Raw genomic sequence first — 16744 nt, 5'->3', positions numbered from 1 at the left:
GGCTGCAGTATTATTCTTTTTTCAGGAATCCGTGCTAAGGGAGCGTGGTGAAACTCTCGCACGTACTGTAATTAGCACTTACTGTAAGTTGACTTCCAATGCAGAGGCTAACCTTGAGCTTTTTCCAGAGGACTGGAAGACATTACTGAATCAGCTAGGGCAGATCAAAGCAGCTTTTAAGCGAACGTGACATTGCACCGAGTAGTTAGTTAACCCTAACTCCATAAATGTATACAGCTATTAAAATGAAAGGGAATTTGGATCTTTTCAAAGTTAATTATTCTTGGTGGATACATTTTTTTTAAAAGTTTTTTTTCTTCAGCTGCTTTTGAATCAGAACAGTCTTTATGAAATATGTTTATTGTCAGACAAATGTTTACAGTTGGGGATGTCCTCAGTTGGCTTCATATCTGTTGGGGATTAGTCTGTCTCCCCTGCCTATAATTACAGAACCGATAAAGGGGAACTCGTTAAACTAGCCTCATTAAACTGCAGCTCTCACCCATCACTGTCACATGTCAGGGGTGGGGCTTCATTCCCATAATCCTTATGCGTCTGTGACATCACAATGCCACATTGCAATGGAGATTCTAGATATATATCCTCTTTGATGCAAATGCTTACATCACAGCTTTGACAACACAAGTGGTCAAGAGATCGTCACCCTCTCCAACCAAGCCAAAAAAAAATACAATTATATAAGTAAAATAAGACAGAAATTTGACCTTCCCTACCGCAGAGGAACATCTTCAGTTTACAACCAGGTTTGTGTCATGAGTTTCAATGACTCATGCATGGTCAGTGGCAGGCCAATATTGAAAGCATACATTTTTTTCACATCTTTGATTTTTTGGACCTTGTCTCCCTTTGCACTTGGCAGTGTTCTGCGTAATGTTTCAGTGGATGTGAGGATGTTTAGCCTCACGGTATCCAAACTCAAGCAGTTCACGTTGCAAGTCCACTCCTGACAACCCCGACCTTGAAAGCCTTGCGTTAGGACAATAAACAATACGAAGACACGCTGAAATGTTCTTGGAAGCACCGCATAAAAACCTACACAAACAATCCGATGTTCATTACATCATCCGGAAAAATTTATTTTTAAGAATGACGTTTGGGACAAAGACAAGATCCAACATTGAAAGCAACAGCACACACACTATGCCTTCACTGCATCGATAGCACGTCCTTCTTATTTCATTTTCAATGTATGAATTTCAGCACTTCAATTAGCTTTAATGATATCTGTTTTTTATGTTTTTTTTTTTGCTTTGAGCAGCTGCCTCCCTCCTTTGCTTAAAAAAAAAAAAAAAAAAAAGTGGAAAAGTTGACATCTCTCCGTTCGGGTGAAAATAAATTCTGTCAGGTCCCGCTGCCAGGTGCCAGTGCCAATGGCGCGGGTCTGGGTGGGCAGCCCCTCGGCCCGAAACAAACACCTAGCTTATGCCACGCTAACTCGATATGCTCTATATGGTCTTTTTCCAAATTATCCACTGTGCAAATAAGAGGGGGGGGGGGGCAGCAGGGGTGGGCGGTCCAGGCAGAAAGTCAACATGGCCGTAGGGTCGTTGCAGAAATGAACGCTTTGTTAGAACAGATGTCAGAAGCGAAGAAGGGATGAAAAGAAACCGGTGCTCGTTTTCGCTTGAGTTTTGGTCGAGGGGGGATGGGGGGGGTCACATGACCTAATTAAGTAACCCTGATTAAGTTAACTCGTTAACATGGTACCCGATCCTTATCTTTCCTCATCAGATGCACGATGTTTTCATTGCGTAACTGACTCTTTGGCCGGGTCATTAAGAGGAAGGTGAATTTCGTACAAATACTGTCTTTCACTCCCGTGGGCCTGCTGCTGTTTTTTGGGCAGATTTAAATTTCATTTGGGCGGTGAGTTATGTGGCACTGGCTCTTTATGATGTAACCAGCACATGGGTTTATCCCCTAAATGGTGAGGAATTTATATTATTCATTCAGAAAATATACAGCATATGTTACTTCTTCTCTAAGATACTCCCCTTACAAAAAAATCACAAGTGAAATTTGGATTTAAATAATGTATGATCACAGAAAGCAGATGCATTCGGTGAGCAAATAAATAATTATTATAATACATATTTTATTGATGAAATCAAATCTTGAGATCAAATTATGGTCACAACTGGCCTGGCCATGGGAGTCCTGTGGGGCGGGGTCTTATTAGTCATGTGATCTCCAGGGAGGGAGGGTTACCATGGTAACCTCGCCTCATTGCTCAATAGTATCATAACAAAATATATCTGTCTGAGTGCCTAGAGTATAGTGCTGTGGAGCTACCAAATCAATGTCAATGAAGATCAACATGCATTTCGAGGAATCCAGCATTGTTCATAAAAGGGTGTCATTTTAATCGTTTTGAAATTGTAAATGGTTCTTTACGTTCTTTTACCTGGCAAATGGTCTGTAAAAACAGAGTCCTTTCAGTCCTGAAAACACTGGCCAAAGTGTCTCAAAAGGCAGTGAAATGCTTTTCAACTTTATTGCTTTATTGCTTTTATGCTGTTCACTTCACTGCATCGAGCCAAAACGGTGAAGAGGAAATTGAACCGGGACCAAAGCATAAAATAGCTGAAACATTTCCCAAAAAAAAGAAAAAAAAAGAAAGGATGATTATATTTTACGGCTCTTTTTCTTAGCGAGTTAGCCGTTTTACGACGCTGCTCCTCCTGTAGCACCAGCGGCGGCAGCTCCGGAGGCTGCAGTGAAATGGAGCCGCGGCGGTGGCCAGCGCTCACGGCGGCTCGTCGGTCGGTCAGCGGTGCGGGCGCAGATCAGTTTGACAGGGGCGCGAGGCAGCAGCAGCGGTAACAAAACCAGACCCTGATTTCCTCAGAATCCTTTTATCCAAAACGCTTTACAATTGATGCCTCTCATTCGCCAGAGCAGTTAGGGGTTAGGGGTTAGGTGTCTTGCTCAAGGACACTTCGACACGCCCAGGGCAGGGTTTGAACCGACAACCCTCCGACTGCCAGACAATCGGTCTGACCTCCTGAGCTATGTCGCCCCAGCTGCGTCCTCCTCCTGAGCAAATTTCACTGTGTGGCTGGCGTCAAAATAAGGGCCGACGGGAGCAGCCTCTGCGTCTGCGTCTGCGCAGCTGCCTCCACCGAACGAGCAGTCTCTGCGTCTGCGCAGCTGCCTCCACCGAACGAGCAGTCTCTGCGTCTGCGTCTGCGCAGCTGCCTCCACCGAACGAGCAGTCTCTGCGTCTGCGTCTGCGCAGCTGCCTCCACCGAACGAGCAGTCTCTGCGTCTGCGCAGCTGCCTCCACCGAACGAGCAGCCTCTGCGTCTGCGCAGCTGCCTCCACCGAACGAGCAGCCTCTGCGTCTGCGCAGCTGCCTCCACCGAACGAGCAGCCTCTGCGTCTGCGCAGCTGCCTCCACCGAACGAGCAGCCTCTGCGTCTGCGCAGCTGCCTCCACCGAACGAGCCGTCTCTGCGTCTGCGCAGCTGCCTCCACCGAACGAGCAGTCTCTGCATCTGCGTCTGCGCAGCTGCCTCCACCGAACGAGCAGCCTCTGCGTCTGCGCAGCTGCCTCCACCGAACGAGCAGTCTCTGCATCTGCGTCTGCGCAGCTGCCTCCACCGAACGAGCAGCCTCTGCGTCTGCGCAGCTGCCCCCACCGAACGAGCAGCCTCTGCGTCTGCGCAGCTGCCTCCACCGAACGAGCAGTCTCTGCGTCTGCGCAGCTGCCTCCACCGAACGAGCAGTCTCTGCGTCTCACGCAGCTGCCTCCACCGAACGAGCCGCTGCGCCCAACAGGCTGAACCGCTGAGACTGACTAGACCCATAACAAGGAAACTGCTTATTCTTGTTTGTTAGACATTAGCCACTGAGCTACTCTGCTATTTCTTTTTACAGCTCGGAAATGTCACACCGTTAATTTAATATAAACGATACTTACGAACAGATAGACAGAATATACGGTATCTCCCCCTGATTCTGTCTGTAAATGTGGACTCATACTGAAATCACTGCGCTGAGCTGTGCCCTAAAACACACACACAGCATTAAATATCCAGCATAATACAGCAAGAGCTCTTCCAGATGAGGGCGTCTCCTAAGCAACAAACAATATGTTTATAATCGTGTTATAAATGTTAAAAAAATAATTTTTTAGGATATCCCATGATGCACTCAGGAGAGGACGCATGAGGGACCGTGGAAGACGGGGAGCTGCGCGGTTGCGTGTGGAACTTTGGCTGCCCCTCCCGCGACGGGGCCCCCGAAGGGACGGGTGAGGAGTTGCAGCAGGCGGCGGGAATCGCGGGAATCGCGCAGGGAAACGGCGAGCCGCCGCCCACGCCAAGGAGAGAGCCAGACCCCGCGAGCGTCACGCTCTGCTCCCCGCATCCAATCGGTTACGGCTCCGGGGAGGTCAGGAATTCCATTCAGGGGAAGGCTAAGAGCGGAGCGAGAGTCGTTCAGGAGTCAGAGCAGCGCAATGCTGAGGAAAGCAGGAAGGAACACGGCCAGAGGAACCAGGTCTAAGTCAACCTGCAACCTGTCCTGCCGTGTGTAATGATGTAGCAGTGTCATGGTGTCAGGGTGTCACGGTGTATTACATGGTGTAGTACCGGAGCCCTGACCTCACGGGATTGTGGCGTTGTGACATCATGTGGATTTGCGGATTCGATTGGCCGCCGTGACGCACTCTCTCGGGCCCAGGCAACGCAGCTGACGCAGGTTCACACCGCGGCGAAGGGGAACCGCGGCCGATGGGACAGGAGCCTGGCATTAGCGCAGAAGCTCTCATCACCGCAGTCTGTGCCCCCTCTGTTCTCCGGGGGTTCTGCTCACAATTTAACACAGCTGGAGTCCCCCCCCCCCAGAGATCTGGGCCCCCGCTGCCTGGAGACCGAACACCAGCAAATCTCACACTGTGGAAAAAAAAATACTGAAATGAAATACATTTTTAAAAACTGGAGCGGCTCTCGCTAATGTTGTCCCTGGGAGGGGGGGGGTGGTGAGGGTGGGGGGTGGGGGGTGGGCAGGGGGATCATTTATCCTCACAGCCTGGCATCCAGGGGATTTAGCTTTTCATCTGGGCTTACAACTGTGGCCGTTGGTCATAACGGGAGAGCGAGTGAAGCCAATCAGTCACTCCCCCCCCCGTTCCCCCAGCTCTCGAGCTGTTCCCGGCAGCACCACGGTTTCTTTCTGACTCGCCGTCTCTGCGGTAATGCAGTTAGCTTCGTTAGCGCCGCCCAGTTCACCGCGCGATGCTTACATTCAGGCCTCATTTAGGCCGCAGCCATCCACACAGCACTACGTACGCTCATACTCACAGGCTAAGGCCGTCAGCAGAGCTGATACTAGCGGTGAATACTGTACATACAGTAACCCTACAGCATAAAAGCTCAGTGCTGTGGTGGGGGCAAGAGGGACACTAATCATAATCATAATCGTGATCATAATCACAGCATAAACACCCCCACCCCCTTCCAAGCAGCTGGTCAAATTTGTATTGTACCTCCCAAATAGGGGAATGGTTTGGGCCCAGCCACCAGCCACAGCCGCACCAAACCTGCCCCCCCCCCCCCCACCCTCTGACTGGCAGCAGTTACTCTGGGAACAGCAGCAGTGGAATCTGCTCCCCAACACGCGGCTCGGAGGGTTTTTTCTCTGCCCTCGTATCATAACAGCCGAATTCTGCGGGTTTCTCTTAGTCGCCACAGACGCTGCGCCTACAACACAGATCAGAAAACCCCACCCCGCCCCCCCGCCCAGCCCCCAAACCGCTGCTATTCATAGCGCTGGCTGTCAAACGCATAAACTCACACGCGTCAGCCCGGAGGTGCCAACATGTACCACTTTTTTTCTTTAAAAAAAAAAAATCAAAAAGTTTAAGGCCATTTTTTAAATATCCACAGACATGCATCGCATCTACCCGTCTGTGACCCACAGAACATATGTATTTCTGAAAAAAAGTTAGAGAAAAGTATTATGGCGTATCATGACAGCGTATCATGGGAAAAAGGACAAGGAGAAAAGCTGTGCAGATGGCAGCATGCGGGTCAGAAGGGCCCTGAGAAACAAGGGCCCACCGCGGGAGCGCAAACAGCCCGGGCGAGCGGCTGCATCGCACAAGAGCACACTGTGGAGGCTGTGAGCGCCTCCACAGTGTGCTCCTCTCCTCCCCCCCTCCGCCCCTCCGCCCCTCCGCCCCGCCGCCCCTCCGCCCCGCTGCCCCGCCGCCCCTCCGCCCCGCCGCCCCTCCTCCTCGTTTTCGGGCGCTCTTCCAGCGCTGTGACTTTCTCACCCACACAAGCGCGGGTCCCGCCGCGGGGAGGCGATGCCTATCGCCCCGACCCGGGCGCGCCACGCCGGCCGTCTGGGGCTCCGGGGCCGCCCGGGACAGGCTCCCCACAGACAGAGAAATGACATCATCGCCGCCGTCGCCGCGACAACAAAACACAGGGGAGAGCCACCGAAGGGATTTACCATGGCTGATCCCGCTATAGCAAACAGAGTCCCCCCAAAATCCCCCAAAACATAGACAGTACGACCGCATGCAGTAAGCAGACATGCTCACACACACACACGTTCGCCACTGAGCTATCTTTACCCGGCTAGACTGGCAGAAGGGCGCAGAGAGCAGTTAAAGAAGAAGAAGAAGTAACGGCAGGAAGAAAGCGCCAGACTGTGAGTTATGTTGTGTGTGTATTGGCGGTGTGGGTGCAGCTTATGGTAATGGCTGAGGTCTGGGTGCAGGAGAGAAGCTGGCACTGGCACAGTCTGTGTGGGGCTTCGTCCCGGGCCAGCTGGCACCCTGCCCCCGTGTCTTGAGGTGAGCCGGGTGAGTGGAGAGACCAGACTCCGGGCTGCTTGTGGTCAGGAAACCCAGACTGTGGCCCTCCGGTGCCTGAGCCCTGGGGCCCCCAGCATAAAGCAGAGAGCTGCAGTCAGAGGTCCCGGGGCCCCAACGTAAAGCAGAGAGGCCCTGGGGCCCCAACGTAAAGCAGAGAGGCCCTGGGGCCCCAACGTAACGCAAAGAGGCCCTGGGGCCCCAACGTAACGCAGAGAGGCCCTGGGGCCCCAACGTAAAGCAGAGAGGCCCCGGGGCCCCAACGTAACGCAGAGAGGCCCCGGGGCCCCAACGTAAAGCAGAGAGGCCCCGGGGCCCCAACGTAAAGCAGAGAGGCCCCGGGGCCCCAACGTAAAGCAGAGAGGCCCTGGGGCCCCAGTGTAAAGCAGAGTCATAAAGCAGCGAGCCCATGGCAGACCGCCACACTCAGGGGTCCTGAGTACCGTACCCACACACATTCCCTGCCAAAAAATAAAACCCAAAAACAAACAAACCACCTGGCCAGGCCCCAAAATCACTAAGAACTTGTTTTTTAGACACCTGGACATTCACCAAGTACATTCACTGATACAACTTTCAGCTTTCAGCATCTTCACTGGACACAGCTGCCTGGGTGGTGTATAAAGGGAATAGCTCAGATATTAATAACCGTGTGTTAAATGTCTTTAGGGTGAGTGTGTTTATTCTCTCCTCGACCCTCTACAGCTGTGCAGTCACATTAAGAAAACTGTCAGACACTCCATCACTGTTACACACTCCATCACTGTATATTTTTTAAACGATGTTTTATGATTTGAGAATTTAGGTGTGAGATTACTCCAATCCTGAGGCCCAGAGTCATCACAGAGCAGGGGTGCGACAGTATCTTATGCAAACAAGCTCTTTTATGCTCACTGCTTGTACACAATAAGCCCAGAACAGAGTGTGCCATCATCTCATCTCTAACAGGTGTTGTTTTTTCCATTGGATTACTGGAATTGCAACACGGTGGAGAGAAGCTGCTTTCAGCAGTAAGGGGGGAATGAAATGGATGAAGCGAGAGAATGGGTCAGCTGTCTGAAGTCAAATAGGTGGATCCTTTAGAAACGTTAGAAACATTTAGAAATATTGACCATTTTTTAAAAAAACTGGATGACACTGTTCTGTAAGGTGTTCCTGTATCTGTCAGTGCCCCATGGTTACATTACATATAACTGATAAACCAGTGAGAACAGTTGTTATGGTTACAGGTCATTCCAAAGGGAACTGTCAAATGACATCACTAAATCAACACAATCAATCACAACCTTATGAAAATCTGCTTCAGTACACGGTACAATGCATTTTCGGCACTTCTTTTTAAATGGTCCAACAGACATATTAAAAAATGTACTGTTGTTTAACATCATTGTTTTTTTTAATCATTTTTCAGCACAGCTGTATTTACGCTCACTGAGAAACGAGCGTGGTGTCAAGGATCTTTATTTTAAACTCTCGCCTGTCTCTGCTGTGGGCGTCCCGCAGCCGACCAGAGGGGAGGAGAACAGCAGCGGTCATGACCTCACGACAGAGGAGGGGTCACGACCCTGTGACCCTCTGGCAGTCTTCTCAAAACCGGAGAGCAGCTTTTTTTTGAGGGGGGGGATGGCAGGCCGTCAGGCCCCCTTTCGATTCATGGAGACCGGAGCGGTTTAGGAGGGGGAGAGAACCGGCCATTTCCCAGCACAAACACTCCACTGTGCTACCCTCCCTTTTTTCCTTACTGTATTTTGTTACGGTGAAAAAAAAGCTTATTTTACCCCACTGCACCGCTCCTCCAGAGGGCTGCAGTACAGTGATAATTAAGCTTCATACCGGCTCTCCAACTGGCTCCGGTCTCACTGTAACAATATGTAACTGTCCCAGCAAGACCCCCTAGGCCTACTGACTACTGCGGGCTGCCATTCCTAATATAAAACCCAGCCCACTCTGCTCCGTTAGAGGAGCAGACCCCATTCATTACCTACTACTGATCATTACCCATCAAATCAGCTGAAAACAACCACTCTCAGGTTAAAATAAATGAGCTGCAGCAGACTCACTGTTTTAGTAACCCTGAGCAAGAATTAGGTCATGTACTTTTTAAATAGAAATGTATTTATTTATTTTTTAATTTAAAATTTGGCTAAAAGTGACCTGCTTCCACAGAATGGGTAAGCTGTGTTACCGATCGACTAAACGGGGGTTTAAGGGGTGCCCTCTTCGAACCCCAGTATTTGGGGCTCACATTCACGCCGTTTTGTGAAGCGGAAAAAAACACCTGGCAGATGTCGGTGTCGTCACGACAACTCGCGCCCATCAACCCCCCCGCCCCCCACCCCCTACCCTTTCCACAACTGCCACCCAAAACTGACCAACAGCCAAGAGTTAATGAGAGCACAGGCAAGCCAGCTTTCCTCAACTTTATCATAACTGTATTCTACAGATGCTCTGTATATTTTCAGCAGTTTTAAACACCTGTTTTTCTGGGTACGTTTCTGTAGCGTGTTTTTGGAACATTCTGGTACAGTTTGCTAAGCGAAGCCGTCCAGAATTCACTGGACTTGTGTACACTCCACCACAGTTGATGGCTGAATATCTATAATGTCTGGGGTGACCATATTTTGGCTTTTCATGAAAGAGGACAGGGGTGGGTGGGGATTATGAGCATAATATCAGCCTATTTGTTTATTTATACACGGCCCATGGAAAGAGCACGCCGCTAATCCCGGAAATGTTTAGGAATTTGGAAATCCCACCCAGAGGGATATTTTCATTCCCAGAAAGAGGACACTTCTGGAAAAAAGAGGACGTCTGGTCAGCCCAATAACGCAGATCATTCCTCAAATGATCTACAAAATAATCTGAGCGTGATTATTATTTCGTTTGTTTGCTGAACTACGGGCAGTCGATCTGAAAAGAGCAGATGTTCGGGGCATATTGTGTTTATGCGGGGCATTCGGCAGATGTGCGGGGCATTTACTGTGTGTGTGGGGCATTTGCCAGGAGTGCGGGGCATTTAGTGTATGTACGGGGCATTTGGCAGGAGTGCGGGGCATTTACTGTGTGTGTGGGGCATTTGCCAGGAGTGCGGGGCATTTAGTGTATGTACGGGGCATTTGGCAGGAGTGCGGGGCATTTAGTGTATGTACGGGGCATTTGGCAGGAGTGTGGGGCATTTAGTGTACATGTGGGGTATTTGGTGTACATGCGGGGCATTTGCCGTACGTCTGGGGCATTCAGTGTACATGCGGGGCATTTGCCGTACGTCTGGGGCATTCGGTGTACATGCGGGGCATTTGGCAGACAGGCAGCAGGACAGCACAGCGACGCGGGGGCACTCTGGACCACGGGTGGGGCGCCAGACCGTATAAAAAACACCACGAAATTTCCAACGTGTGAAACAGCGACCGCACCACTGGCTGCACACAGATACACGCGCCCGCTCGCTCTGGCACAGATGTGTGGAATGGGTGAGGGCAGCGGGTGGGGTGGGGGTGGTTAGCCATGTCTCTGTGGTGTCCCTCAGTTCTGGTATGTGTGTGTACTGTGTTATTATGGCATTATCCAATAAACTTTGTCTAGGCCAAGGGATTAGCCCCTTAATACGACAGAAACTAGTGCACTGCCCACATTACAAGTGGTCAAACTGCAGAGAAAAAAACACAAACAAAAAATAAAAACTAAAGGGTGATAAAACGTGTGCCAAATCAGGATAGATTATTTACCTTTATGTACAGAATGCCTACCACAATATGGCAAAAACAAACATTAAACTTTCCCATTTTTGTGACTGTAAGTTTTTTCTGCTAATAAACCCAATACGTATCACATTCAACTGACTTTCCACAAATTAAATAAATGCAATTTTCGCTCTCTGGGTAACATCACAGAAGCACTAGGTTTTCAACACTGGTGTCATTAAAAACCCATTCCAAAACATATGCAGTTGTCAGCTCAGGCCAGTGCTAACTCTCTCTCTCTCTCTTTAGAAGTCCTTGCATTAGCTGAAAACATTTATGCTCAAATATTAAAAGTGGGAGAAAAAAAAGGCTCTCGTGTTGCAACGTTTAGTCCCAGCAGTAGTTTCCATCTGCAGAGGTGTCCTTGGAGTTTAGGGAAAAGCCAGCGGGCGTAATTCACACCCCTTTATCCCCCGGCCCGTGGCATTCTGGGACGGGACGGCCCGAGAGGGGACTCCCCTGTGGAGGAAGGCGTCAGAAAGGAGGAGGAAAATGAGGTACTAGCCCCCCACCCCCTCACCTCCCCCCTCCCTCCCTCACCTCGCTATCCAGAACAAAGTGCTAATAGGCTGTGTCTGTCAAGCCGTCCCTGCTGATGCTGAACGTTACTAGCGGTACGATGGCTGATGAGTTTTATCATTCCGAGCTTCCCAGTGAACGGGGCTCTCACACACACACACACACACACACACACACACACACGCACGCATACACACACACACACACGCACACACACACACACACACACACACACACACACACGCACGCATACACACACACACACACGCACACACACACACACACACACACACACACACACACACAATGCTAACACTGCTAACGCCAATATGTGGATGTGGATCCATAATTAACTTGACGTATCAGAGAGTGTGGAACATAAACAGGGACTTGGGTGCGTGTGTGTGTGTGTGTGTGCGTGTGTGCGTGTGTGTGTGTGTGTGTGTGTGTGTGTGCGTGTGTGTGTGTGTGAGCCCCACTCTATTCAGAGGTTCACTTTTCACACTCCTCTTAGATCCTAGTCTTGGACTCAATAGTGATCTACCTGGTATCTATGGATCCCCTCCGGTGCTGGTGCATCATGGGAATTGGAGGCAATAACAGCCATTGAAACAGAGGCATAAATCTGGGGTAAGGAAACAGGAAGGGAGTCTTAAACATCACTGAGGGGGTTTACACAGCGTGGGACCTCCTGCAGCCAGTGATCTCCCTCCCACACTGCAGTCATAGTACCAGTAAAAATCTATTCCACTGGTAATGTCCATTCTGTACCCAGGGGCCATTTCTCAAGCAAAATCTGTATTGGATAAAACGTGAGGTTTGACAGAAGAGGATCACAGGGCTTTTTTTTGAGTCGAGGGGAACAAGCTCCTGGAAATGGGTTGTAAACCATCAGGAAACGAACATTCGTCCAAGTGACAGGATAGCTTCTGCGTCCGCTCACAGGGCTCAGAGGCAACGCTAGCAATAAAGCATTCCCCTGATACATATTCTCCTGAGCTACTGTACAGCCCGTTTGTGAATAACCATTGTGAAACAGCGAAACAGTGGAAAAAAAAAAGTAGTCGGCATGGTTACTAGGACAATCATTACATAACATTTATTTAGCAGACGCTTTTATCCAAAGCAGTGTACAAAACGGCATATCAAGGTCATTGGAACGACGGGAGCAAAACACGATAAGGTACAATTCTCATTATGTAACAGCTGCTCATAGCCAAGAACACACAAAAACCTGCACAATATCAATCGGCGCGCGCACAGAAATGTTTGTGTCCATCGTACCTGCAAGCTGGCTCAGGTACAGCGGTCACAGAATGGCGAACACGCACGGCATTGTGGGACCTTGAAGTTCAGCGCCATCGCTGTAACACGCCGGCTCAGTTTGCTCACAATGTGTGACACGGACGTGCCCCACCGCGTTATGTGACGTCCGGCGAAGACCTCCTCCTTACAGGTACGGAAGAAAGGAACCGGTGACATTTCGGAATAAATGTCACCGTCACCCACTGCCTGGGCTCCCGGTGCTTCAAGCGGCCAAGTTAATAATCACCCCCCCCCCCACCTCGTGAAAAAGCTACGCGTTCAAAAACATTCTTTCTTGCCAACGTCTTTCTTCCCGAATGTGTCATGCGGTTCAAAGCAGGTTATTGAATATGTATTGCATTATCAAAACAGGAATGGCTTTTACGGCAAATGTTCTGCCGGTGTTGTCCCAGAAGAATCTGCATTTTCTCTTGTGATAAAGCCTCACAAAGCTTCGCTTAGTCTTTTATAAAAAAGCTTTGATGAATAATGTGAAATATTTCTAAGCGTGCACTTTGTACTTCTTGTTATTATTGGGTATTCAATTTCAGCAGTCCTTTTTCATTAATACACTCTGCATATTTAATTGTACTGTAAAAAAAATCTCTATGAATTTGTCCCATTTTCCCTTTTTTTACAGTGCATATTACATGCTCTACAATAACAGTAATAAAAAGTGACAGCCAATGAGCAGGCATTTAATTAAATCCCAGTGCTTGGAATGTGTATATTCATATCAGCTTGATTTGTGACTAATCCCGCGTGAGAAGAAAGGACTGTGTGAAAAACAGCGAGATGAGTCTCCTCACCCCAGAACAGTGTGCAAGCTTACACTACGCACGTTACATCAGCAGCCCAGTGAGCAAGAGAACGTCGACCCGCCTCCGCGCTTCCGGCACCCGGACTGCGTAAGGGCGTCCAGGGGCTGTATTACAATCAGGGGGCACTGCCAGGGAATCTGGGCCCCATGAAAAGGCCTCACATTGGGCCCCACCGCCCCATTACTGCACAATTACCGCACACTTTTTCGAGAGCCCCTGTGAGACAGGGACCTTGGAATCATCCTGACTCCCCCCCCAACCCACCCACCCCTCCCCCAACAGGCAGAACGCAATGAAACAGATGGATGGCCGTTACCCATAAAGCCCTGGGTCCTTAACTACTTTTAAAACCACAGAAGAAGATCAGGAGACTCACTGCATGGAAGGCCTCCTGGGAAGACCAATTTATTGCCGGAGGAGGTAACTGGAGGGCCAGCAGGGGGCAGTGTTCCCTCGGGACCACATAAAAATCCAGCACTTCAAGCGCAGTGATAAGGGCCACTGTGCCGCTGCTGGGATAAGACCTTTTTAAACCGAGGTCCTGACTTACTGAGGCCATTACAGATCCCATGACACGTTTCCAAAGAGCAAGGACGCATCTGATTGGCTGAGCAACCCCCGTAGAGTCTAAACACACCGAACACACTGTTCTGACGTGTCAACACTGCAGATGAGTTACTGAGCTGACCTACATGACAAAACAAATATTAAACAATCTGAATGTATATTCATAGAATACTATAGAATGTCTGCTATGAAATGATACAAGCATGTTAAAGTGCTGCAATGGTATTCTGATGTTACAAATGTAATACACATCGCATAGGTACCAAAATGCATGCGCCTGCGGACTCAGCACAAAAACGATCCCTTCCAGCACTGATGCATCATGGGAATTGGAGGCAATAACAGCCACTGAAACAGAGGCATAAATCTGGTGTGAGGAAACAGGAAGGGAGCGTTAAACATCACTGAGGGAGTTGACACAACGTGCATCTCCTGCAGTGAGCTGCCCTGTGGCTTCAGAAAATAAAAGGTGATGCTAGGTGGTCCTGTAGGAGCACCTCCTCCCCTCAGCACCCCCTCCCCCAAATCCAGAGAAACAGAGGTCAACAGGCACCTCACATGTTTCTGGGTTTCTGTCTTGGTCGGGCCAGAAACAGCTGAAACAAGGCAGGTCTAATGACAGAGGGATGATGAGAGAGAGGTTTTTATACATATATGTGAAGATTATTATTATTATAGTGTTGTGGGTCATACTTCATACTTATTGCATGTTGTTTCCATGTTTGTTTCTGTGTATTATGTGAGTTGCTTTGGCAATATGACTGTAGTTATCCTGCCAATAAAGCAAACTGAAATTGAATTGAGAGAGTGAGAAAGAAAGAGAGACCAAGACAGAAAGAGACAGAGAGAGAGAGAGATCCACCTGCTACCATCTCTATCCTAATTGGGGGGGGAATCACATCTTCAAAGTGTGTTTCTGGTAGGGTGATTGGCATGAGGAGCACTTCCACACTTGTGATCCTTAAATAAGACTTTATTTTTAAACCTAGCCGAAGACGGGAAGGGATGGCACGTCTTACGGACAAAAGGAGAAGGGGAAAAAAGGCTGAGAGAGAAAGGTGGAGAGAGGGAGGAGAAGGGGGGAGTGTGCCAGCGACAGCTGACACCAAGTGGACTCAGGGAACACAGCATTTAGACACTTCAACGGAAAGCCCCATCCAGCCCGCTCCAGTAATTGTGTAAAGAGGGCTGCTGTTGTTGTTGTTGCTTTTTTCCTTTTAGACATTTTCCACACAGAATCTCTCACCTAAAAAGACGGTTTGGAGGGCGATGGAAAAAAGCGCACTTCAGCGCACTTGGAGTGGCTGCACTTTCACACCCAGCCTCCGCTGGTGGTGCGCTGCCACCCCTGACCTGTAGGGGGAGCCGGAGGGAAACGGTCCAGGACAGCAGGGGGGGGGGCTGGGTTACGTGGGCTAGTGAGAGAGGCCTACTGATTCCAGATCACAGGCTCCGGGTGTAATCCACACAGGGGCGTGTGTGTGTGTGTGTGTGTGTGCCTGTGTGTGTGTGTGTGTGTGTGTGTGTGGTAGCTAGCGGGACAGACCTCCCTTGTGTTAAATGGCGGAATGTTGCCTCTTATAAGACGGCCCCCCTAGACTGTGACATCATCGCAGTGCAAACATGCCATGGGTCCTCCTGAAGTGCAGGTGGCCATCACTTCCATATAAAAAATATATATTTTCACACACATATACACAATATTCGCTCTCCCCATCGATCATTTTTCACAGTGTAAAATAAAAAAAAGTCGAAGTGCCTTAAATTCAGTCATTAACATATCTCTACAAGGGGATTCTCCATATTGGCAAAAATCAAATAAAAAATTTTGATGTCATCAGAGTCATTTTTTTAATTAAAAATAAAAACTTGAAATTACTTGACTGATCAGTGTTAAGATTATTAATACAAACAGGGTGAACACTGATCAGTCAAGTAATTTCAAGTTTTTATTTTTAATATGACTCTCAAAAGTCATATTAAAAAATCTTTAATATGATTCTCTCAACAATACTGAATACTGAATGTGTGTGTGTGTGTGTGTGTGTGTGTGTATGTGAGAGAGTGTGTGTGTGTGCATGCAGAGAGATAGCCCTCCCAGGCTCAGATAGGCTAACAAGCTTTCATGTGGGAAGTCACAATTCAAAACAGCCTTCATTTAGAACAGTTAACTTGCGTAACACTGGGCTGAGGTCACACTGCGCCATAAATGTTATATATTTTTTTTTTTTAGTTGTTGTTCTTTATTTTAGGATTAAGTCCACTATCTTTGACACAGAGTCGCTGAGTCACAGTGTGACTCCGAGCTGAAGCACACAGGGCCCCGGCGGCGCAGTCACGCTCAAACCCCGGAACCCCGTAAACCCCGCGCGCGATTTCGCCACGCGGCCCGAGGGCCGGCGGCGGCGGCGGTGGCGGAACGTTTATGACACGCTCGCGGAGCCCGAAACGGGACCTCTGTGGTCGGCCGGCCCGCCCGCGCGGACCGCTCGCTGGCCGGGGGGGAGGAGAGTGAGCAATGCGTGGGAGAGACGGCAGAACGAGCGGGCGGCCGCCGCTCTCCTGGCCAACGCCAGCCGGTAGCCCGCAGCTTACCGCCGCGCCGCGGCTAAACATAGAGAAGAGCCCCAGAACCAGACGACACACGAGTGGAAACTAGCGTAAGCTCGGTCATGAGCAACACCGGGAGGAACAATATGCAAATACAGCCGGGTTCAAGGAGGAAGAAAAAAACACCGACCTGTGTTTTGGAACTCCCTAGCGCTCCAGGCCTGCCACAAGAGAAGACTGTGTGTGTGTGTGTGTCTCAGTGAGTGTGTGTGTGCATGTGTATGTGTGTGTGTGTGTGTGTGTGTCTCAGTGAGTGTGTGTGTGCATGTGTGTGTGTATGGGGGGGAGGTAGCCATAATTTAATGAGCGATATTTCAGGTATCCGAGACTAAATGA

Source organism: Anguilla anguilla, chromosome 19 (assembly GCF_013347855.1).
Source record: "Anguilla anguilla isolate fAngAng1 chromosome 19, fAngAng1.pri, whole genome shotgun sequence".
Lineage (NCBI taxonomy): Eukaryota > Metazoa > Chordata > Actinopteri > Anguilliformes > Anguillidae > Anguilla > Anguilla anguilla.
The sequence above is the reverse complement of the archived record's forward strand: the minus strand, read 5'-3'. Positions refer to the sequence as shown.